This window comes from Ambystoma mexicanum, chromosome 6q (assembly GCF_040938575.1).
Source record: "Ambystoma mexicanum isolate Mex_15411 chromosome 6q, UKY_AmexF1_1, whole genome shotgun sequence".
NCBI lineage: Eukaryota > Metazoa > Chordata > Amphibia > Caudata > Ambystomatidae > Ambystoma > Ambystoma mexicanum.
In genome coordinates, this window is record NC_090937.1 from 1,412,841,436 (window position 1) to 1,412,867,218 (window position 25,783).

General features: G+C 45.5%; 1 long non-coding RNA gene across 1 annotated transcript; it reads left to right on the forward strand.

Moving 5' to 3' along the window:
* Positions 1–411: 411 nt before the first annotated feature.
* LOC138516739 (uncharacterized) lies at positions 412–5,506 on the forward strand. Its single transcript, XR_011282306.1, has 2 exons — positions 412–526; positions 4,858–5,506. It is a non-coding gene; the product is annotated as an uncharacterized lncRNA (long non-coding RNA).
* Positions 5,507–25,783: the final 20,277 nt, after the last annotated feature.

The window sequence follows — 25,783 nt, forward strand, 5'->3', positions numbered from 1 at the left end:
TGGCACCATGTATTTTCCAATCTTTATGTACTTATACTGTAACCTTAAGCATTGTATGTACTTTTGCTCTGTAATCATCAAGTAAAAGCTCCTTGACACCTCAGGGTTTTGGGCGCTATATAAGAACAGTAAATAATTTAAATAAATAAATAAATAGAGAATATCATTTAACTGTGCTGCTTATAACAGAGGGTGTTTTAAAAAAAAGTGTTTCTGAGGAGAGTGGAGTTAAATTTGCTTGTGTGAGCAGCAGCTTATTGTAAAATATTTTTATTTTAGCACTGTGTATGTATAGTTATGCTATTCTGTTGCATTTCTTACTTTGGAGACCTAACCACTTCGTTTTGAGTGAGCGCTGTTACTTTCTGCTCATTGCAATGGGAGTCGGCCTGTTTTCGGCTTGTTTTGGAGGGGCATTGAGCTTTTTTTTTTGTTGGGCCTGGCAACGTGGGTAGCAATGGCGGCGGAAGAAGATACGGCGGCCGTGCTGGTGGGCTCGAAAAACAAGATAAATACCACACAAAAGGTAAGTGAGCACGCGCTTATTTATGTTCGCGTCGTTAGGTAACACAGACACACATGTTTCAGTTTACATCGATGCGTGTGACTAGAGGTCTCTTTACAATTGCTCGTGATAAATGCAGCTTTGGTTTTTATTTTTCCAGCTTCAAATTTGTTTCATTTTTTTGCCTCAGAGAATATGATTTTCATCTCAAATCAATGGCGCCTCAAAATGCCCTGGTTTGTAGCAACTGCTAATTGTGTACATGTGGATATTTACTTTTTCGCATGCCTGAAAATTCAGCAAATGCAAAACGCATTGTCCCCAACGCCCGCAATAGCTTTTCAGTCATCAGCCCTCGCAAGCACACAGACGCCCACAGCCACAAGGTTTACTGCTTCCCACATCCCATGCCGATGGATGGTGGCTTTTCCGCCTGCCGCATTGCTTGTTTTTAAGTATGCAGTTTTATTCACATTCGTGCCATATCTGCGCACACACAAATACTAGGGATTCCAAACAGCTCCAATCTTTTAAAATAAGCAGCCGTCATAACTCGTGCGCCCTTTTACGCATTTGCGTTTTGTGAGCAGCTCTGCATGCCTAACGAACAAGAAAGGAGCCACACATCCAGCCTATAGTCAATATTAGCATTTTCTGGACTCGGCGTCAAGACTGCAGTAAATGATAATTTTAGTATGTGACTTTAGGGCAAACTTTCCAGAAAACCCTTATATTTCCTCTTTCATAACGGGAGTGTTTATAGCAGAACAGGACAGAGGCTGCATAATCAGGTAGACATGAAGCAGAGGATATAAACCGCCTCTAAAATCAACAGAATAATAGAGGGGATAAAAACAACACAGAACACTTGCTTCAGAGTTCAGACCCTGTACAGGCAAGAGAGAATAGACTGTTTAAAAACCGAGCAGGTTCACGGGAGAGGACACCATTTCAGAACAGAGCACGTTCACATAAAAGAATGAACTATGTGTGTGGGGGGAAAGGTATAGCCAACAGCAGCCGAAGAAATCCTACGATCGCCCGGTGTGTTAGCAGCTTGTGAAGTGAACACCACCGAAATGCTAACAATTGCAGCATGACTGCGTAGGAAGACACGATCTGCCTCTTTACCCACGCCCCGCTGCACCCCTCGAAGTTTCAGTCTATTCACTTGTTGAACTTTTGTATAGTGCCTGGACAGCAGGAGAGGTTTCCAGGTCCTCGGCCCCCAGTCTAATGCCTGTTCTCGAGGGACAATACGTGGTGCATTTTCTTCAGTGGTGCATGCATGCTTCTACCAAACATGCTGCCCCACTGCTGCGGAAATAGCCACCTTGATTGGTTACTGCCGCATAGCGTTGCAGCATGCACAATCAGACTTCTTGTGTGGGCTGATAACCAAAAGCCTATCTATGTGACCCCTGAGCTTCGATTGGTATTGGTAGATATGGGTGAGGTGGGGTGGGCATGGTAGTGTGGAACAGAAGGTGAGAGAGGCAGATTGTGTGGTTAAGTGGGATGAGGTGACATTGGATGGTTTAGAGGGGGTATGGTGTAGAGGGGTGGAGTAGGTGCATAGAGAATAGTAAAGCATACTCGAGCAACAGTGGGAATGGGAAGGGATGGGACAGCAATGCGTGACAAAGGATGGATAGGGTAGAGAAGTACAAGGAGGGGTGGGTCAGGGTTAGAAGAGGTGAGAAAGTTTGGCCCGGTTAGGGATCGTCACAAATGGCACAGAAATCACCCCAACTCTCTCAGGCAGTTTAAAGCTTTTTATTGAAGGTTTGGTAGGCCCTAAGACTCTCTTTCTCGTTTTGTAATGAACCCCCTCCCTAACCCACACATCCTTAAACCTGTAAGGCAAGACCTCCAAACAAGGAAAACCAATCCTCTTAGGTTAAAAGCTTGGTGCACCTCTTTGCAAGGAAACACATTTATTTTGTATACCAGAAGGGAAAAGGTGATGGAAAGTCCCATAGAACCTAACTGTCACCAAGTTATATAGTGCCCACTGCCAGTTTCCCTAGGCACACACGCACACGCTCTGCAGGTTATTGAGGTGCTTAGGTTGCAAACACGTATCTTTTTCAGTGGCAGTGCCTTTCATGTGCATGATAGGACATTTAGAACTCAAATGGAAGTTTGTGACAAAGAAGCTGCACATCTACGTTTGTTTATTACACAACTTCTTGCATGTCTTAAATCGCTGAAAATACAGTGGGGTTAAAGAGATTTTTCAGGTTGACATTATTTTGCATTCTGGGACTTATAGTTTACCATTCAGGATGTGAAAATTAAAGCCACAAGGAACATTTCCACCCACCTCTGCCCAAACACACACTCCTTGGATCCCCTTAATTGAAGCTATAAACGGGCCACTGGTGTAATAAAAATGTCTTAACCAGGTCTGCCCCCACCCACTCAATTTATAAGCACTATATGTGGTTCTGTTGAAAACAAGCATTGGCAAAGCCAACAGTTTTGGCTTGTGTATAAGTATTAGGCATTTGCCAGGCACTACTGTTATATGCCCAGATGCTCGCTCCATTTTGCAGTTGCTACCACTGATAGCCAGTTAATGCCACTAAAGCAGTGCCTGCCTGGCAACTGCCTTTCCAAGCCTACACAAAAGCCCAAACTATTGGCATTGCCAGTGCTTGTTTTTGGGCGGTATTTATTACTCTACAAAAAAATAGAGATACCATTATTTATGGTGGCTATAGGCAACTCTTCTACTGCAGTGGAATCACACTGTTGGACACAGCAGTGGCAGATGTTGTGTTGTGTTACAAGCATAACATCCAAACCATCTCTAGTCAATATAATTAAATATATTAGCATCATCTTTTAAAGAAAACTCTCAGCATGGAAACACGACAAAATGCAATTCCTAGTTTTAATGCAGTATGCGCATCGTCGCAATGGTTCCTAAAAAAAAAAAAAAGAGCATTTCTGCACATATTCACTGTCTATGCCAAGTTTGTCCAAGAGTTTCTTAAATAAGTCTACAACACAACAGTCAGAAAAAAACACTGGACAACATTCTTGGTAGAGAGTTTATGCAAGGGATGCATCATCTTGATGAATTAGATGGGGCAATTGACAATTTAATAAGATAGCTCATTGAGTTGGGCACTTTCTCAAACAGTTGTGCATAATCTGCAAACGCAGGTTCGGGCTCAGGGCAAACCCAGACTTGTATCAGTCCAATGTTAATAAATTATGTACATCTGATGATAATATTAATCAGGTGTTAGAGTAAAGCAATATTTTAAACACAGCATCCTTAACTCAAATATGCCACAATAGAAGAGATTAACATAAACGCAGGGACCAAATATACCAAAGGATCTTTCCAAACCATTACTATTCAAATGCAAAGTGCTGGATTGCAATGAATACAATTGAAATGGCAGATGCCGTTGTAAATTATACACATTGCAATCCCTCCTAAATTCCAAGGTAACTTAGGTGGGAAGTGAGTTTGGCGCGTATGTGTCATGTGTGTAGATATCCATTTCCTGACTGTTTTCTCACATGGAACACTAGAGATTGATCTTACTGGTGTGCACATTGCTTCACAATTGATCTCTTGGGCCCCCCCTCTTCTCTCCTTCCTCTCCCCTGTCACACCTGATGAGGTATCTAGACCAGTCCTGGTACCTGCTCACCCTGCCACCCACTCGCACTGCCTCTGGGCCACCCCTTGCACTGGGGTCTGTATCTGTACCCATACAGCCCCCCCCGCCCTTTATCTTTATGCATTTATCAGACACACCCTGTCTGCTGTCTTATCCCAGCACTTGCCACTTGTTGGCTGCACTACCACTGTTTGTTGCCTTTATTATTTATTTATTTTCTATTTATCCGTTTCTCCTCTGCTCCACACTTCCCTCTCCCCCCCCTCCATGCACTTTTCCCCTTCCCTCCGCCCCTGCGCAATCTCAATGCCACCTGGCCTAGTAGTCTGTCTTCCCTCAGTTTCCCCTCCCTTGCCTCGTCATGCCTTGAAACACTTGTGTATAGGCGCGTTATAAATGCCATAACATATCTATGTCTTAGCACAATCTGAATTGTCGTCAGGCCGAGTACAATAGTTAATTTCACATCCTTACTGTTCATGGCCTGTAAGAATGTCATTGTATTTTCCCTTGTTCCCTCCCTTGCCTTGAAGCACTTTGAAACACATTGTGTATAGACGATATATAAATATACGATCGTATCATGAACCGCTTTGCTCACATAGCCTGCATCCTAGTTGCTATGTTTCATAAAGTTTATAGCGGCGACTAGTTGTACTTTGCTTGCTCTTATCAAACTTTTTACACAAATCTTTTTTTGCATTTCAGAATTTATCCATGTTAAAGCCAGGGAAATGGGCTTTCCAATACTCTCTGCATCCGAGTACAGAAAAGCCCTTCAAAATAAAATTGGGAACTACCGGATGAAGAAGGAGCCAGACCTGGTCTTTTCTACACCAGTGTAGTTGGGCATTCCCTTGCTCCCTGGGCTGGACCCCACCTGACTCACTTGCTTTCTGGGCTGGGCCTGGATCATTGTGTGACTCCCTGGACTGGTTCTGTGTCCCCTCTCAACCTTGCTCCCTGGGCTGGACCCCACCGGACTCACTTTCTCCCGTGGCTGGGCCCCACCGGACTCGCTTGCTCCCCGGACTGGGCCTGGATACTCGTGTGACTTTCTGGACTGGTTCTGGTTCCCCTCACCCTTGCTCCCTGGGCTGGACCCCACCGACTTGCTTGCTCCCTGGGCTGGGCCTGTATACTCGTGTGACCCCCCCTGGACTGGTTCTGTGTCCCCTCTCACCTTTGCTCCCTGGGCTGGATCCCACCTGACTGGTTCTGGGTCCCCTCTCACCCTTTATTTTTAAATTGTAAGCACCCGTTTTTGGGATTGCTACAGTCGTGTTTTTGTGCTATGTACACAGTGTCCGATTGAACCGCTGCTTCTTTTTAATAAATATAGTGGGAAGAAAAAAAATGTGTTGCTTCTTTTTAAATACAGTTAATATGCCATTACATGGTCTTGACTTTCATGGCCATTTTACCTAAATGACTGTGACCTAATAAGTCATCACTATTGTTATAAAAGCAATTCAAAATGCAACACTGTGAAATGGGTAGTAATTAAGTCACAGTGACGCTTTTAAAGCCCAATTCAACAAGGTGAGCCAAATGTGTTTTTAAGCATTTCTTTTCAGGATTATAGTAAACATTATTTTTGTTAAACTCCAAAAAAAAAAGTCCAGCTCATAAACCGAAACAATGCCTATATTGTTAAAGGATATTTTGAGGATTGCTTTGTTTTTTTTATTTGTAAAGTATTATTTGGTGACTACATTAATTGCTTTTGAATTTCAAAAGGTTTATTTGGGGATTGCATTGCTTTTGGATTTCTACGAGGAAGGATTTATAAATAACATATTTCGGGTGCATTAAGCCAAAAGGAAGCCAGATGTAATCTGTTGCTTTTGGATTTATTTAGGGATGGCACTGGTTTTGGATTTTTATAGGATTGTTTGGGGATTGCATTGTTTTGGGATTTTTGCTGGATTGAGCATTGGATTGCTTTTGGATTTTTATAGTTTGGGGGTGGATTATTTGGGGATTGGATTGCTTTTGGATTTATAGTGGATTGTTTGGGGATTGGATTTTTAGTGGATTGTTTGGGGATTGGATTGTTTTTGGATTTTTAGTGGATTGTTTGGGGATTGGATTGTTTTTGGATTTTTAGTGGATTGTTTGGGGATTGGATTGTTTTTGGATTTTTAGTGGATTGTTTGGGGATTGGATTGTTTTTGGATTTTTAGTGGATTGTTTGGGGATTGGATTGCTTGGATTGTTTTCCACTGAGGATTGCTAATTAACATATTTCAGGGTGCATGAAGCCAAAAAGAATCCAAAAGCAATCCACTGAGTACAATGGGAGTTTCTGGAGTTAAAGAGGATTTAAAGAGGATTTAAATGTTTGGGAAAATCCAGTAGCAATCCACTTTCAATCCAGATTTTTTTGGTAGGGAACTAAGCAAAAGGTTTTGCTATTGCCCACTACGCACTTTTTAAAACATGTGACGCAGGTAAATATCCACGGGGCAGGATGCATTGAATTAGGAGTACCACCTACCAAACACAAAGCGATTCATTGAAAATATAATTAAAAACATAATGGGAAAGTGCCCGCCTGGGCCAATAGGGCAGTGCGGCTGATTGGTGAACCTAGTCCTGTAAAGGTACCCCAGGTGTATGCAGGTGCTGTTTCTAAACGTTGGCAGCACGGGGCACAAGAATGCAATGGAAGCGCGCAGCACTTTGGCCGTCAGCTAGATATCCCTGTCCCCGCTTCCCCTCACTATCTGGTAGGGGTCGTCCTTTCGTGAGGCCTACCATCAGGGGTGCCATGCTACTGGCATCAGTCATAGCCAACACAGGCTCATGGAGTGGAAGAACGCCAGCTAGATGCAGGACAGCCGCCCCTTCCTCTAGTTCCAAGCCTTCGCCACCAGAAGCATGACTATCGCCAGAAGGTGCTTGCGGTGGCGAGTGGGCAGTCTAGCCAGATTAGTGCGGCAGGATCTTTAGCCTGCTGGGTGATAGAGGCCATTCAACACGGACACTCTATCGGTTTCAAGACTATTCAAACTATGGTGTTTGCTGCGCGTTCCAAGATCGCCGGAGAAACAGGATGCCCTGGCAACGGGGATCATTGGTTTGCTTCAAAGGAGCACTGCTGTCCAGATTACACATTGGACCCACCGGGCTGAGGCCGCCAACAGGACATCACTGCTCTCTTGCACTTTTCCAGCTTATTCCCACTAACTCACCACCCCCCCTCCCTTTTTCAGAGCCGTCAGAGCGCCAAGGGACCACTCCGGTGGTGATAGTGCACGGTACAAATATCCTTTAACATTGACATTTGTGCGCTCGCAACGAAGTTCATTCAGTCATCTTTCTAGGGGAGAAATTATCCGGGGAGTTTGAACAGATCTTAACCTCTAGAAGATCATTCTGGGTGAATGCTACTCCACAAAACTACTGATCACCCAACACAGGTAATCTCATCCATCCTAGTAAATTGGCTAACCAGGGTCGGACTGGGGCATAAAAAACAGTCCAGGCACCAATGAAAAAGTGGCCCACAATCACAAATTACAATTCATTCCTATCCAGAGCAGACTGTGTGAGTGCTTTCCAAGAGGGGCTTTTTGGTAAAATATGTTGCAAAGAATGCATTTGAAAATATTTGCACAGTGACATTGGGACAAACTAGTGTAGAAACGTATGAAATTGGACCTCTCTGGCCAAAACAGTGGTCCATTGTCATGCCGCCGGCGTCTAGTCGCCGGTGGAGGCTATGGAACGCCTGGCGTTGGCGGCGCCATTAGGTCATCCATTGCTTTTCCCTGTTCCTTTCCCAGGTTGTCGCTCTAGTCTTTCCTTTTCATTTTCCCGGCTTCACTATTTAAGCACCGCCCACTTCCGGGTTCGGTGCGTTGCAACTTTGTTTCTTTCCGAGTTGCTTGCTCCCTTGTGTTTTTCCTCGCTTCAACTTTGCTACCCATTGATCTCCAGTCGGCGTCACTTCGCCGTTCGCCTTCTTTGTTTCTTTCCCTTCCCTGGCGCTCCGCCACTTTATGATTCTCTCTGTGCCCCTTGTCCTTCTCCTTCATTTGCACTACTGGATTCTTCCAAGGACCTGCTTCGCTTTCCATCGCCTGCTCAAGACCCTCGATCCAGCCATTCTGTTTCTTACATCGGAACTATTGAATTGCTGCACTTCGTTCACTTAAAGCTACAGGATCGTGACTTTGTTCTCCGAGGGTTTTTTTTAAGCATCCGCTTTTTTTCCCTCTTTACCCGGTCCCTGCGGGAAGGAAGCCTCTTGCTTCCCTGCTTGGCAGGGAATCAGGGTGGCTTCCCACCGCGGACGACCATACCTCTACTCAAAAAAGAAGAAGACTGGAAAAGGGGTATTCCGCCACGACACTTCGCCAGAAGACTCAGGTGAGGAGGAAGCCAAGGAGGTAGTTAATATCATTGATAAACCTACCGAGGTTCCGGAGGTTGACAGATTGCAACGCCAACAGTTAAGAACCATGGCCTCACCTGAGCAGGTGCAAGAACTGCTAACTGCTGTACATAACCTCACTCAAGAGTTACAGGCAGTAAAGACGGAGAACACTACCATTAGACAGAGGTTGGACCGCTTTGAGCAGTCACGCAGTGATCTCCCTCCCATGCCGCTATCCTGTGGCAAATACGATGGAACACCTAACAAGTTTAAGGAATTCATGGAGGCTTGCGTGATCTATTTCACATTTAGACCTCAGTCTTACGCCTCAGACCAAGCCCGCATAGGGTTCCTCATTTCCAATTTGACCGGGAATGCCCTGGCTTGGGCAGCCCCTTTGGTAACCAGTGCCAGTCCTCTTCTTCAGGATTATGCTGGATTTACCGCCCAGTTCAAACTTGCGTTTGAACAACAAGAGACTACCTTATTAGCCAGTGAACAGCTACTGGATATCCGTCAGGGAAGCATGGACCTTTTGTCTTATATTTCCCGATTTAAAAGGGTGGCGGCTGATGCGGGTTGGCAAGAGAATGCCCAATACACAATCTTTCGTCGAGGCCTCAGAGAAGACCTTAAGGATGAACTTGCTAGGGTTAGTCGCCCTTCTACACTCACGGAGCTTTGGGCCACGGTACTCCAACTTGACTTTCGGTTATCGGAAAGACGGTCTGAGCGTCGGAGACAACGTGGGTTTCCCGTTACCTCTAACCCGGCTACGTCCTTTTCCGCTCCCTCGGGTTCGGTAAGAGACGAGCCTATGCAGATTGGAGCTACCAGGGGACCGCTTGCCCCCGAAGAACGGAAGCGGCGTAGAGACCTCAATCTATGCATGTACTGCGGTTCCAACACCCATGTTCTGAGGGACTGTTCGGACGTACCTCCCCGCAGGTCGGGAAACGCCATACCTCGGAACTAGTAGGGACCAGTTACCGAGGGGGCTATCCTGGTCCCTATGTCTCTTTGTCCATAACACCTACCATCAACTCCTCCGAAGACAATCGGCTCATGGTCATTGCAGTCCAGTTGAACCACCTACATCAGTCATTCGAGGTCCTAGCTCTATTAGACTGCGGAGCAGCTGGATGTTTTATGGACGTCGTCTGGGCTGACAAGACCGGTATCAGTCGTCTGGAGAAGGAGGAAGATCAAAAGGTTGAGGGCGTTGATGGTACACCGCTAAGCTCCGGTCCTATCACTCATGCCACCGCACCCATGATCATGAAGATTCTCCATCATACTGAGACCATCCAATTCGACTTGATTCGAGCTGCTCACTTCCCTGTCATCCTGGGGGTTTCCTGGCTCCGGAAACATAACCCTACGATTGATTGGACCAAGAACCAACTGTCTTTTTCTTCTAGCTTTTGTAAGAAGTCTTGCTCAATACAATCCTTGGCTGCAACTATCCATACACTTCCAGACCCTCTTGCCCTGACTGATGTTCGATCCGTGAACAATATTCCTAAGGAGTGTCTTCATTATCCGGAGGTCTTTGAGGGAGAAGGTCCTCAAGAACTACCCCCACATCGACCCGAAGATTGCCATATCACCTTGGTTCCCAATGCAGTGGTTCCGTTTGGCCGCATGTTTTCTCTTTCACTCAAGGAGAAGAGAGTTCTCAAGGACTACCTGGACTCTAATTTACAACACGGTCTCATTCAACATTCCCATTCGCCTGCGGGGGCATCTTTGTTTTTTGTTCCGAAAAAAGGTACAGATGAATTAAGACCGTGTATTGATTACCGGGGCCTAAATCAAGTTACAGTAAGGGACCGTTATCCCATGCCTCTCATGAAAGATATCCTAGAGGCGGTGCAGGGAGCACGGATCTTCACTAAGATCAACCTTCGAAGAGCCTACCATCTTTTACGCATCCATCCAGGGGACGAATGGAAGACTGCGTTCCGGACTCCGTTCGGTCATTACGAGTATCGAGTAATGCCGTTCGGGTTGGTTAATGCGCCATCTATCTTTCAACGTTTTATGGACAGAACATTCTCTGATCTTCTTTTTCACAGTGTCATAATCTACCTTGATGATATCTTGATATTCTCAAAAACCGCACAGATCCATAATACTCATCTCATTCAAGTTCTCAAAAGGCTAAAGGACCACCATCTCAAGGCCAATATAGAGAAGTGTGTCTTTGGAGTTTCTCAGGTGATCTACCTTGGGTTTATTCTTTCTGCGGAAGGCATCCGCATGGATCCAGCTAAGACCGAAGCAATTTTGCATTGGCCTACTCCGGAATCTGTTAAGGACATCCAAAGGTTCCTTGGGCTTGCGAATTTCTATCGGAAATTCATACAGGGATTCTCGGAGACAGTTCTCCCTATTACTAGTCTACTCAAGAAGACGTCCAAACCCTTTTCCTGGACTCAAGACGCTGATCAAGCCTTCTTATTGTTAAAGGAGAAATTTTGTTCTGCACCCATCCTTCGGCAACCCGACCAAGGATTAAGATTCATTGTTGAGACCGATGCCTCGTCAGCTGCCTTAGGTGCAGTCCTCTTACAGGAACATGCTGGTCTTGAATACCCAATAGCCTATCTTTCCAAAACTTTGAATGAAAGTCAATCACATTACTCGGTTATTGAGAAGGAACTTTTGGCCATGAAGACGGCTTGCGAAGAATGGCGTCATCTACTACAGGGAGGAACACACCCTTTTGAAATAAGGACGGATCACAAGAACCTCAAAGTCCTACAAAGTATGGAGTGCGTCAATTCACGTCAGGCCCGTTGGGCCCATTTCTTCTCCCAGTACGACTTTCTATTGACCTATCTCCCGGGATCTAAGAATATTCTAGCAGATGCACTCTCTCGGAGGCCAGGTTCCGGTGTAGCGAACAGGGAACTTCCCAGTTTACTGCTAACCGACGTAAGATTCATATATACCGTAGATGCCTTTTTGGAGAAGGTACGTAAAGGCACACGATCTGAGGGAATTTCTCATACCATTCCTCACTCAGATGACATTTCCATACAGGATGGCCTGGGATTCATGAAACATCGTCTCTACCTACCTGATTCCCAGACTCGACGCACCGCACTAGGATGGTGTCACGACGATCTTGTGGCTGGTCACCGAGGGGCGAAGAACACTCTGGAACTTCTTCGGCGGAGTTTTTGGTGGCCAGATATGTCGAAAGAGGTGGACTTGTATGTCCGCTCTTGCCCCGTATGCTGTAGATCCAAGCATTCTACCCAACGACCCATTGGTTACCTACAGCAGAGTGAGGTACCGAAGAGACCCTGGAGTATTATCTCCACAGATTTCATCGTAGAGCTGCCCGCTTCAGAGGGATGTTCCTGTATCATGGTCACGGTCGATTGTTTCTCTAAAATGGCCCACTTTACACCCTTGGCTGGGTTACCCACAGCAGCAGAGATGGCAACCGTGTTTGCAAGAGAGATCTTCCGTTTACATGGAATCCCCAGTAAGATCATCTCAGACAGAGGATCCCAATATACGTCACACTTTTGGAGAGAACTTTGTAAGAGACTGGGGATTGAGCGTGCACTATCGTCTGGTTTCCATCCCCAGACCAATGGACAAACAGAAAGGACAAACGCTACTCTTGAGCAATATCTACGTTGCTTCACCAACAACCAGCAGGACAATTGGGTTAGTTTACTCTCGACTGCAGAGTTTGCCTACAATAACGCTGTTCACAGTGCCACTGGTCTTAGCCCTTTCTACTGTTCTTATGGGTATCATCCCAGTTTCACTCCTTCCTTTTCTCCTGTCGCTTCTACGGTCCCTTCTGTAGACTCCCTTCTCCTCTCTTTGCAAGAAGCCCATATGACTGCCATCAATAGTCTTCGGGCTAGTAGTCAGCGCTATTGTAACCAGACTAACCCCAAGCGCTTGCCTTCCCCCACTTGGCAGAAGGGAACCAAAGTGTGGTTATCCACTAAATACCTCCCACGTTGGCTTCACCCCTCTAAGTTGTCTCCCAGATTCCTGGGCCCGTTTCCCATCCTGCGTAGGATCAACCCTGTTGCCTATCGGCTTTCTTTGCCCAAACACATGAACCGCTTACACCCTGTTTTTCATTCCTCTCTCTTGAGGGAGTTTAAGCCTGATCCCTATCATCGCTCCATACCGGCTATTCCGTCTCCAGTTACTCTACCCCCGGAAGAGTACGAGGTGGCCTCCATAATGGACTCCCGCTTTCGGGGTGGGCGCCTGGAATACCTCATCCATTGGAAAGGTTACCCCCATTCTGAGGATTCCTGGGAACCTGTCTCCCATGTCCATGCCCCGTCTCTGGTTCAGAGGTTTCACCGTCTCTTCCCAGGCAAGCCGGGGAGGTATCCCATTGGAAGGGGGCATACTGTCATGCCGCCGGCGTCTAGTCGCCGGTGGAGGCTATGGAACGCCTGGCGTTGGCGGCGCCATTAGGTCATCCATTGCTTTTCCCTGTTCCTTTCCCAGGTTGTCGCTCTAGTCTTTCCTTTTCATTTTCCCGGCTTCACTATTTAAGCACCGCCCACTTCCGGGTTCGGTGCGTTGCAACTTTGTTTCTTTCCGAGTTGCTTGCTCCCTTGTGTTTTTCCTCGCTTCAACTTTGCTACCCATTGATCTCCAGTCGGCGTCACTTCGCCGTTCGCCTTCTTTGTTTCTTTCCCTTCCCTGGCGCTCCGCCACTTTATGATTCTCTCTGTGCCCCTTGTCCTTCTCCTTCATTTGCACTACTGGATTCTTCCAAGGACCTGCTTCGCTTTCCATCGCCTGCTCAAGACCCTCGATCCAGCCATTCTGTTTCTTACATCGGAACTATTGAATTGCTGCACTTCGTTCACTTAAAGCTACAGGATCGTGACTTTGTTCTCCGAGGGTTTTTTTTAAGCATCCGCTTTTTTTCCCTCTTTACCCGGTCCCTGCGGGAAGGAAGCCTCTTGCTTCCCTGCTTGGCAGGGAATCAGGGTGGCTTCCCACCGCGGACGACCATACCTCTTCTCAAAAAAGAAGAAGACTGGAAAAGGGGTATTCCGCCACGACACTTCGCCAGAAGACTCAGGTGAGGAGGAAGCCAAGGAGGTAGTTAATATCATTGATAAACCTACCGAGGTTCCGGAGGTTGACATCCATTCTCTTAAAAAATAATTGGCCCATCCTAGAATCCTGGCTGGCACTTTGGGCATTGCCCTGTAGGTCAGCCTGAGCCTGAATGCTCTAAACTCCGAGCCACAGGGTCTTGCCTCAGAAAGCATCGCTTTTTGCATAGTAACAAAGCTGACACAGGTCTAATCGATGAAGATGGATCTGGGAACTAGCAATGCCAGTTGGGATAAACAAAGCTACTGGTCTCTGTCTTTGAGCCATTTCTAATGGGAATAAAGATTGAAACAATATTTTTATAACAATAAAAACAAAAATATGACCTATGTTCTCCAGATGCACAGGTCACCCTACCAGCTTGAGCATGTTCATGTCAAGAAAGGCCTTTGAACATGCAACCTTGTAATGAAGATGCATCTGGGAACCAGTAATGGGATAATCAAAGGTTCCGGTCTCTCTCTGAGCCATGTATAATGGAAATAAAGATAAAACAATATTTTTATAATAGTAAAAAAGCTTTAATTACTAGACATATTACCCATGTCCTCCAATACACCACTCAACTTACCAGCTTGAGTATTGCCAGGCCAACCAGGGGACTTAAACACGCAACGCAACCCTGCCATTGGTAAACACATGCTTTAACATGCTCTAAACTTTGCGCCAGTGTGGCTCCCTTCAGCAAGCATAGCTTTTGGCGTTATGACACAGAAGTCAAAGTTGTAATGGATAAAGTTGCATATGGGAACTAGCAAAGCTGTTTGGGATAAATAAAGGTACTGGTCTCTCTGAGTAAAATGTTTTATTTCCCCCAATTGCACATGTCATCCTACCGGTTAGAATATTTTCATGCCAATGTTAAACCCATGCTCTAACCCCTGAGCTACTGGCTCTCCCTTCAGAAAATGTAACTTTTTGCATTGTACCAAACATAGCTGCCAAACGTGTAATAGATCAAGATGTATCTGGGAACAAGCCAAGGTCGGACTGGGGCATAAAATATGTCCAGGCACCAATTACAATTCAGTACTTTCCATAACAGACTGTTTGAGTACTATTCAAGAAGGTTTTTTTGGCAAAATATGTTGCAAATAGTGTATTCGAAAACACATTTGCTTAGTAACATTGGTTAAAATTAGTGTAGTATTTTAGGAAACTGGTCTACTTTGGCCAACAAAGTGGTCCATTCTGTCAATAAATTACTGGCCCATCCTCGAATCATGGGCTGGTACTTTGGGCATTGCCCTATAGGCACGCCCGAGCCTGTTTGGGTAACTGCAATAGATCTGGAAGCTGCAATCTACATTTCCTCTCTGGGACATTGCTCACAAATGTCTTCACTTTGCAGTAAATCACAGAGAATTACAGCTACAGTTTCTACCATTTGGAAAGGAATATCCCATCAGAATATTTAGGAAGATAGTAGCATCCATTGTGTGGCATGAGGAAGGAATACAATTGTACCCATACTTGGATGACCGCTGGTTCACTCCCCCTTGAAGGAGGCATGTCTATAAAAGCGTGTGCTTGGTCTTCATAACCCATTGGTTTCAGGTATACACAGGGAAAACTACACTGATCCCATCACATAAACAGAAATTCATTCTAATCCAACTAGACACGGCTCAGGGCAAGACTCTTCTCGTGATGATAGTCCAGGTGCTTCTTTAATCTCTGAATGACCCGCACTCCCTCTCAGGGGCAACAGTAAGATTTTGTCTACACTGACACAGAGAGATGGCAGCCTGCATAGTCACAGCTCTTTGGACTTGAGGCCATCTAAAGCCCCTAGTCTTGTACATCCAGAGCGGGTGATCCCCAGCAACCGGGTGTTATGTCCAAATGTACCCAATGTCAAACAAGATCTGTCACAGTTTTCAGTAGCTGGGCCCATCCCCAGAATCTCCTAAAAGAAATAGCCCTAAAATCGAAGGCTCCAGTAGTCATTATAGCAGATGTCAGCAAACTGGGATGGGGCACCACATTGGGATCTCAGATAGTTTAGGCTCAACGGGCAAGCAACGAGCAAAGAAAGTGGTTTATCTGGTGGGAGCTATCAGCGGTATTCCAAGTCAACATATTTTTACAAACAGGGACAAGAGAATTCTCTTGCACACAAACAGGTCACAAAGGCTTATTTCCAATTTCCTGTGGGTAATAAATCCCAGAACCTGGGAAGGTCACCATCAGACTATATGCTTGGGCAGAAAGGTACCTGAAGGGCCTACAGGTGGAATACATACTGGGAGGGTGGGATACATACTCTAAATACAACTGCCGATCAAATAAAGCGGGTATTTCCATCATCAGTGTAATACTGCCCCTTGCCACCAGTGTACCAGATTCTTTCAGGTTTTCAGGGGGGGGGGTCTATGGCTGTACCTCTTTGTCACAGAGGGAAAGTCTTTATGCCAATAGTCCAATGGTGTGCTTTCCTCTACCAGGTTGAACAGTCTGCATAGTGAACACTCTCGCATCAACTTGGCCAACCGGTGTTCTATTCGCCATTCCTCTGTTTTCAACCCTGGCAGAGGTGCTCCGTAAAACACGTCAGGAGAAGGCCAACGTGATATGAATTACCCTCTATTTCCTATTGGTCTAGGATGATGTTGTTTCCAATGATCAAATCCTGACACTCTGAACCTCCATTTCACAGCCACCACTCCATATCCTCTTCTATCGACAGGAATGCTGGTCTACCTTCGTCTGAAGTTATGGACACTCATCTGAAAAACCTACAAAATAGGGACATATGTGACGGTGTGGCAAGAGAGATTCAGAGATCCCCCCATCCATCTACTCTCAAGTCATACACACGTCATGGGTAACTAGATAAATGCTGCAGGGGGAGAATTTCTCTCCCCTGAATGAGGGGAATTTCTAGGGTCCTGAACTTCCTTTCAGACAGGTTCAAACTGGGGCTATCAGTTGCAAACCCCAGAGTACCATGGGCAGTGATAAAGACATTCATTCTCCCATTGGGGAAATATAAAGAGTGCCAGAGAAATCTTAAATCTTTTGGCTTATCTATTGACCCGTGCTCTGCCCATTCAATGTAAGACTGTAGGCATATATGTACAGTTATCTGTGTGAAGCCATCCTCCTTATAGCAGGCATGTTTAAATCCTTCAATTTAACATCCTGTTTCAACAAACCTTCGAGCAGTAGTGTACGGATTCTATGTTTCCAAGTTGATGGAGCGCATAGTAGACTCTCAGGTCCAGTTTGGTTTTCACCAAGCCTTTGGTGGAGTGTGCCCCAGTGTGCCATCAATGATTTTGAAAGCAGGTGAATTGCCCTAGTAATTTCAAACCTTTGCACCAGGTTCAGCCCCCTTGATAAAGGTATCTTTGTTGATTATTCTCAGACGGTGGAGAGGCTGTTGTAGGAACATCTGTGAAGTGACGTTTTAGGGTAGTCCACTCTTGCAAGTCGTCCAAGACGAAGGCCATACCTTTTTGCTCTGACACATGCTTTGGATTCGTCACAGAGTTTGTATAAATCCTACCTGCATTCTCTTTGAGGATTCTGTATCCTAGTCTGACCTTCAAATATTACCACTGGTTGAAAAATGCACGATTCAAATACTTTGAAGCCGCTTGGTTTCCTTGTGTCATTCTGAGGTGAAAAGGGGACCCTGTCACTGAAAGTGTCCCGTTGAGATACGACTGATCCCAGGGCAGCAGGAAGGCATCAGAAAAGGGATTGGTGGAGGAAGTACGAGGAAGCAGCAAGGTCACCTTTCACGAATAGTTATTAGTTTGGATTCGAGTTCTTGGTTCACATGGCGTGGATAGGTGGGGAAAGAGAAAGGCTTCCAGCTACCCATAGAACTTAAAGTGGTCCTGTCATCACAAAGCTGGGCTCAGCTTGGTGAAGAAGGCCTATAGCTCATGGTCTAACATTTGGACCCTCTGGATATTATGCCCTGTATGGCTGTTTTCATGCTTTGCGATAGCTTGTAGTGTTGGGTTGCATTTGTAGGTATGTGGGGCCTTTGTCTGGCCTTTTTGTCGTGTATTAAAAGTAATCCTTAGGTCCGTATGAAGCCAATGCAGAGACTGTGTAGTGTGAGAGGTCAGAAATGAGAGGCAAACACAAAGTGGTAGTATTTTCAACATCAGATATCTTTATTAAACGAAAAGGGTTGGATAAAGGCCTATCTGTCCCTATCCTAAAGAGAGTTTCCCTACCTAAGAAACACAATCTAAATATCAGCCTGTGTCTCATTGTCAGAATTAAATACACTGTCCTTGTGTCCAAAACATTAATCTGACCTTCACACTAAATTGAACAACTAAGAGTGTAAGGAAAGCGTCTCTGATTTACCCTTCGTGAAAAGTGTTCAAAAAGCAAATAGATACAGTCAACAAAATTATCCTTGGATCCAGAAGGGGGCTTCCCTTCCCCTGGATGTCTCAAGTAGTAGAATGTCAAAAGTGTCTCTTTCAAATAATGGCCTCTTAAGGATGGCAAACCGGTCTCTTTGAAATAATGGTTCCTTAAGGATGGCAAAATTGTCTCTTTCAAATAATCAATTCTCAAGGATGGCCAAAAGTGTCTCTTTTAAGGAGCCACTTCCTAAAAATAGCAAAACTTTCTCTTTCAAGCATCCACTTCTTAAGGATGGCAAACATAGTTTCTTAAAGATGATGAAAGTGTCTCTTTTGAAACAATCACTTCTTACGGCGAACCTCCTGGTATACTCCCCTGCCAGGAAGCCTTTAGTAAGTACATTATATTCCCTGGTGTACTCTCATTTCAGGTATCTGTTCACAATGTCTATTACCTCTGAGTAATTTAGATGGATTACATGGTATACTTCCCTGCCAGGAATCCCTTTCTGGGGTCTTCAGATTCCATGGTATGCTCTCCTGCCAGGCATCTTCTCCCCAAAATGCTTACTGCCTGATGCCCTTCTTTCACGAGGGCTTCTCTTTAATGTTCCCACTGTCTTTCAGTATAGATCAGTTTTCTTCCTTCACTGTATTTACTTTCTTGGCTTAAGCTATTACTTGCCCTAACTTTCCCCACATTGACATTTTATGTATGGAGACTTGTTCTAGTTCAACATTTTCAATTCATCAATGGTGTTCATCTCCTTTTGGCAACAGTTGCTCCAACTTTCCCCATATTGATATCTCGCATATGGAGATTTGTGCAAGTTTTGTCTTTTAATTCCTCCATTAACATTCATTGGCTTGTGCCAATACTTGCTCCAACCTTCCCCATATTGACAACTTATACATGAGGATTTGGGCAAATTCTCCCTTTGTTTTCTGCTTACCCGATATTCAAAATGAGTTCTTAAGGCTTCACGTGCCGGTCGGAAGACCCCGAGAGCCCCCAACATCTCTGGGCAGACTTACTGGTGTCTGGCACTGCCTCCAACTCATGCCAGGTTGCTGAGGTGAACCTTTAACCTCAGAATGGCGTCTTCTGCTGTGCAGACCTCCTCTCAGCTCTTCCTCTGACTTTGCCCTTGTCTGCCACTGAGCCGCTGCTCCAAAACTCTACCACACTGCTGGTAGCTTGTTCGCTGCTGCCAGTTTACACTCAGTCATCGCACAGTGCCTGTGACTTCTTCCGTGGCCCAATACATCTCTGGTAAGCACTGTCTACAAGCGGCAGCTTGGGAATACCTTCTCCCACGAGCACAACACATTTCCGTGCCTCTGCCTTCTCCCGTGGCTCTGCTTCCTTCTGCCTCCATTCGGCTCCTCTCCCTTTGGTAAATGCGGACACCATTTGTAAATGTCTTCTCATAACAACTAGCCTGCGTATTCAGTTTAGTGTTTCTTCTGATCCATATTAACTCCTTCCTCCTCTTCCTCGTCACAGTACTTGAGCTTTTATGGGAGTTGGAGTCCATAAGATTTATAGGACTTTTGAGGTGATTTTGTTTGGTATTTTTGGTTATGACAAAATCATCAGGTGGTATTATGTGTGTGTTATGTACCTATGAGGTGAAAATGGTATTCTGTCTAGAATGTCTGGTAGGAAGGGATTTTAGGGTTTTGCATCTGGAGGGATTTGTATAGTCACAACATGCCATAAGGAATTTAGTAATGATAGGGTCTTCTTCATTTAGGAGGGATGAATACTGCGTCCCTACTGATGGGGACACCACATCTCCCTGACAGCCATGTCCGCCCATGTGATCCTCCCTAGAAATACCACCACCGTGGTCAGCATCAGTTAGCGGCTGCTGTCTCCTGGCCACATGGAAGGAGATCTCACGCTGGCGATCAGTGATGACGCCATAGAATTCATCATAGTAGCCTGTGTAATGTGATCAGAACTCTTTAGATCAAGTGCTAAACCAGTTGCTTAATTTTGGGGAAATAACATTTGTTAGGGAATTCTCTTTGGTAGTTTGATGTGCATACCGTTTATGCGTGTTTATTTGTAGAATGCTCCCTGCATCACTCCCCGGCTTCTTGGTGGTTTTGGCACATTCCAGCTTCTTTTGGAATAGTCTAGGCAAGATAATACTAATGCCTGAACTAAGCGAAACTGAGCATGGTGGTAACTTTGTAAAACTCGTTGGAGGTGCGTGCAGGATCCTGCTGCCCGTGCTTGTTCCTCTGTAGGCCCATCTGAAGGGGAAATGGTAGAGCTAGCCAAGCTTGCACTTGCTGGGAGTGGCTCTGTTCAGGGGGTTGAACACAAATGCATTCCCCCCAATCTGTTCTCCCTCCTTTTCATGCTGCTTGCATGACCCAAGTACCAGATATGCCTAGTAGGATATACTAGTGGAAGGAACCACAGCAAGCGGCTGATAGATCTGGTAGGCAACAGGGGGATGAGTGTGAAATGGTCTGAGCGTGCATACATGTGCTAGGTACCACCCTGAGCATCACAGTGACTTAGCTCTGTGAGGTCCACAGCGCCACACAGCTCCCCTAAATAGAGCTAATAGGAGATTGGATCTGGAGGAGGCCTGACCCCGACATTTGTGTCTCCATCAGCCCTGGTCTGTCTCCGAGTGGGCTCAGACTTCATGCAAGTTTCAGCAGCAGGCTGCAGCTGGGAAGAGCCAGACCCAGACAACACTTCATTGAATTTATTATACTGATTTTTCAAAATATTTACAATTTAGGACAGGGAAAATAAATCAAACATAGCCTAGGAATGAAGGGAGGAAGTCATTTGAAAGAATAGAAATGCAATGCTTCAGTCAACTTCTACTGTTTGGTTTGGGCTATAGTGCCAACATTTGTGATGCCTTTATCCGTCTTTGGGCCTGATCATGGGTTGGGCGGTAGCCCTCAAATGCAGCGGTAATGCTATAACTGCTGCATCCTGAGGTTGGCCAGATTTACCTCCAGCTCAGAGCTGGAGGTAAATTCACAGGCGCGAATGGGCATTTTTGGCGCTATTAGCGCTGGCGCAATGTGCGTTGGCACAAATTGCACCCCCAGCCACATTGGGTCCAATGAACACAATGGGGAATGAGTAATAACCGTTACCCTACTACTAGTGATCCGGAGTAAATAGCGCCGGACTAAGTAGCGGTAATGCTATTTGCCCTGGCGGTATCCTGGTGGGTTCACCGCTGAGATACCGCCAGACCCGTGAACAGACCCTTAGTTTTGTCTCATGGGTTGCACTTTAGTGCCACGATTCATTTCGATTCATAGGTTGTGTTTAAGTGGCAAAATTAGCTTTGGATCACATTTGGCCTGTTAGCACTGCAATTTGCTTTGACTCATAGGTGACGCTTTAGTTTTCTCTCTTACATTGGACTTTCGCTTCACAATTAGTTCTGGTTCATAGGTGGCACTTTCGCACCACAATAGGGTTTGGCCTATAATCGCCATTTAAGTCCCATAATTGTTGTCGGCTCATAATAGATGCTTTGGTGTCAAAATTAGGTTTGGCTTACAGATGCTGTTTTAGCACCACAATTAGTTTTGGCCAATAGGTGGTAATTTAATTACAATTACACAATTAGCTTTGGTTCATAGGTGGCCACAATTAGTGTTTGCTCTTTATTTTATTTATTTTATTTTTACAGTTGTAGAGTGCACACAACCCATAGGCATCAAGGTGCTATAGCTTAAGAACATGGTAGATGCGTTTACGCCATGGTGGTTGGCGGGCTTACCGCCCCATTCCGAGGTTGGCGGGGCGGTAAGTCCCCAATCCTCATTTACCCTTCCCCATTCCCATTTTTGCCCCATAGGGCATAATGGGAGTGGGGAAGGCGTTAATTACGCCACCGTAAATTACGGTGGCGTAATTAACATCAAGGTCCCTTAGCGCCATGGATTTTAACACCTGCTAAAAGCAGGTGTAAAAACCTCCATGGCGCTAAGGGACCTCGGAATCAGGCGGTAAGGGTCGGCGCTGTTTACGCCGCCGTAAACCCCTTACCGCCTGAGTCGTAATGAGGCCCTTAGTTACAGTTTGTGCTTCAGTAATGCAAACATATCACATTCGTGCTTCAGTAAAGCAATCATATTAGTCAATTGTAGTTACAGTTATACTTAAACATGTGTGTAATCTCACAATTTGCAGATGTTGCTGGTGGGCATAGGTGCCTATTGTTGAGATTCTTGTTGGGATTCTGTGTTGAAAAGGTGGGTTTTTAACTTTTTACGGAAGGACCACAGGGAAATGTCATTTCTCAGATATGTAAGGAAAGTGTTGCATGATTTAGCTGCCACTACAGGGAAGCATGAACCGCCTGCTTTCTGTTTTCTGTATCTAGGCGTCTTAATGAGGTTGTGTACTGGGAACATATTGGCCTATTTGACTGAGTTTTTCTGATCTGGTTGCTGAGGTAGGTGGGTGCATTATTGGTGAAACATTTGTGCGTCAAGGTGAGGATTTTGAATTTAATCCCATCTTGGATTGGAAGCCAGTGGAGATTTCGTCTGGTGGCCGAGATCATTTCCATCTTTTGTATATTTAATGCAGCTTTGATGGCGTTGTTTTGTACAGTTTGCAATTTTCTGATGTTTCTATTGCTGGTGCCAGCGAAGAGTGAGTTGCAATAATCTATCCTAGATAGTATCCAGGCTCTGGCTTATGCGATGCTGTTGTCCGGTGAGAGGAATGGTCTACTAGCTCTGATTAATTTGAAAGTGTAGGCTGAAGTTGAGATGTCCCATTGGGGCAACAATCTGTTTTGGCTCATATATGGCCATTTAGTGGCAACATTGGTTTTGCCTCATAGTTGGAGCGTAGGCACCAACATTAGCATTGGATCATAGGTGGTGTTTTGGTGCTGAAATTAGTTTGACCTTCTAGACAGCCCTTTAGTGCTAAACCTTCCTTTTGGATTATGGCCAGGTACATGGCTCATATATGGTGCTTTAGCCCCACCATTTTGGGTCGCAGGTCAAATTTTAGCACCACAATTAGCCTGGGCTCTTAGATGGCACTTTGGTGTCACAATTAGTTTTTGGCTCAGAGGTGGCACCTTGGCACCAACATTGGGTTGGGCTCATAGGAGCCGCTTTCCTGCCACAATGATCTTTGGCTCACAGCTAGTGCTTTAGTGCACATGTTGGGGGTGCATAGTTTTAGCTCAGAGGTGGTGCATTTGCACCACCTATTTGGGCTACATAGTTTTGCGGGGTTGCTTTTGCACCAGAGAGCGCCAAAGATGCTGTTATAGACATATGGGATGCGTGATGCAACATACAGAACATCATGCAAATCATCAGAGGGCAGCGGGGGAGGGGGGCGAGGTCATTTCAGTGATGGTGCGCTGCTCTCCCATCCCTCTGCTCGTTGGGTCATTAAAGCTGCCTCTCTGGTCTCTCTTTAGCAAAGCAAAGACTATTGGCTTTGCTAATACTTGCTTATAATTACTGCTGGAAGATACTTTCAGTTGACTTTTGATTATTCCTTACGCACACATAGACACACCTTCTTATTTATCGGTTATTACATTACAAAAAATATCAAAAACTGACTGCTATAAATCCTAAACAATCCTTATCCCCAGCACAAGGGAGCAGCCCCTTTACTAAGCAATGGGCTTACCTGTGGCTCTAACTAAATCCTACCCTCTTGATTCGGTGTTCCTGTGACACCCCAATGGACCCCCAACCAAGGATTCATGTGCGAGAGCTTCTGTTCAGCAGGACAATCAGAGTCACCAAACCTCTCGGGGAGGGTTGCTGTTCTGTACGTGCTTTAGGGGGCTACAAACAGACCAACTCACTTTCACAGTTTTATCTTTGTGGGGTTTTCTGGGTGGTACTAGCAGGAGCATACAGGGGGGGGCCAACAATGGGTGTTTTGGAGGCGCTTGGTGGTCTTTGGAGGAGTTTGGTGCCTTTTGTGTCAGTATGTAAGATTTTAGTGCATGCAATTCCTATCTGCCCCTCCCTTTTGTTTGTTTGTGTGTGTGTTTATTATGCCCCTGTGTCGTCTTTCCTGTTTATATTTAAATGCCCTCATAAAAAGTTAAGAAAGCACCCGAAAAAGAATTTGACAGGCCTTTCTTCTGTGTTTCCCCCTTTCAAGGCCCCCCAAAAGGTTTTTTTAAACAAAAAAGCTCTCTCCCGTTTGTATTTATTCCTTTTGGGTGTGATTGGGCAAGTAAAAAAATATATATAAACTATTAAAAGGTGTTCCTTTTCATATTCCTGCTCGTTTGTGAAATATAATAAACCTTACAATTTGCCTGTGAACCAGTACATCCCTACTCAGTTTTAGTTGACTTGCTTTGTGTGTCTGAGAACCCTGTAAGCATTTATTTGTTTGCCCAAGTCAGTCACTTTCCTTGTTTATTTTTTCTAGTGTTTACCTATCTTAGTAAGGAAATGAAATCATGAAGTAGGTCAGGGGTTTGCATTTGGTGGGAGAGGTGGAGGAGGAAGCAGTGGTTCGCTTCTTGGAGGATGGGGATATGAATAGCTAGTTTTTGGAAGATAATTGTGACAAATAAACTTCCAGGGCAACAGTAGTCCAGGGTGAATATCGGTTTCTAAACCATCAATCAGCCCCACATCTTTAGTACACCAGAAGGGATTCGAACAGATTGGAATAACAAGCAAATTAGAAACCTCCTTGTCCAATTGTGGTAATGTGGATGGAAGGCAGGCTTGCCTCTGAAAGGTTGTGGATCGTTGGTTAGTTGCAACACAGCGAAAATGCAAGTATTACCCAATGATAAAAGGGACTGTCCAGCCAAGTTGGCATAAAAAATATCGACTTTATTTATAACACAACAGACAGATCTAGTAACACTACGAAATACAACCCACCCTGTAAAGGAATGCAGAGGACAGACAAGTTTCAAAGAAGGAAAATGTGTGCACTCTGGCTACTGACAGGAGGGTAGTTTACAGTTTAAGGTTCCTTGGCTTCAGCACAGAGGGGTAATGGGTCTGAATATGTCTCTAGGGGCCTTCTCGAAGGACCAGGGGGACAGAACCACAATGTACCTTGTGCTGTAGGTGTTCTTGGTCGTTGACAGGGTCGAGTTGGCTTCAGGGTGCTTTGCAGGCTTCTGTGACAGAGTTCAAGACGCGAGTCAGCTGCGGGTATCAGGCAGCAAGACGGTTCGGTGAGCAAAGCTGGACGAACGGCTGCAGGCTGGCCTACACGGCGGTTCGGGATCAGGAATCATCTCAATGTTTATAGGCGGTTCTGAAGCACTGGTCGAGACGTCTCAGATGTTTTTAAACACCTACGTCTTGACAACGGTCAGCGTTGCAGTTGGTTGCAGTTCTAGAAACTCGACTGGCACGAAAATATCCTTTAAGGCAGATGGCGGTAGATGCTTGTTGAGGCACTTCTCCCAGCTTCTTCAATGGGCTTGTGTCATCCTTTAAGGCAGATGGCCCAAGATGAGGAGTGTGTTACAAGCAGCTGCCTTGTCCTTGGTTTCGGGTTCAGGGACCTTCTGGCACTTCCCACCTAGGAATCTAGCTGCAGAGCCTAGCAGGGCATGCTATGTGCTGGCTGGGTACTGGTTCTGGAGCGGCTGGAGGGTCCTCTGGATTCGGTATCTCCCTCTATTCCCTGGGAGATGTTTAGGGCAGAGGTCTTGCTTCCCTCTTTGGAGGTCCTGACCTTCCTTCACTGGCAGAAGATGTAAGGCAGACTTTACCTTCAGCCTGGGTCCAATGATGAGTTCTTCTTGCTACTCCTTGCAAA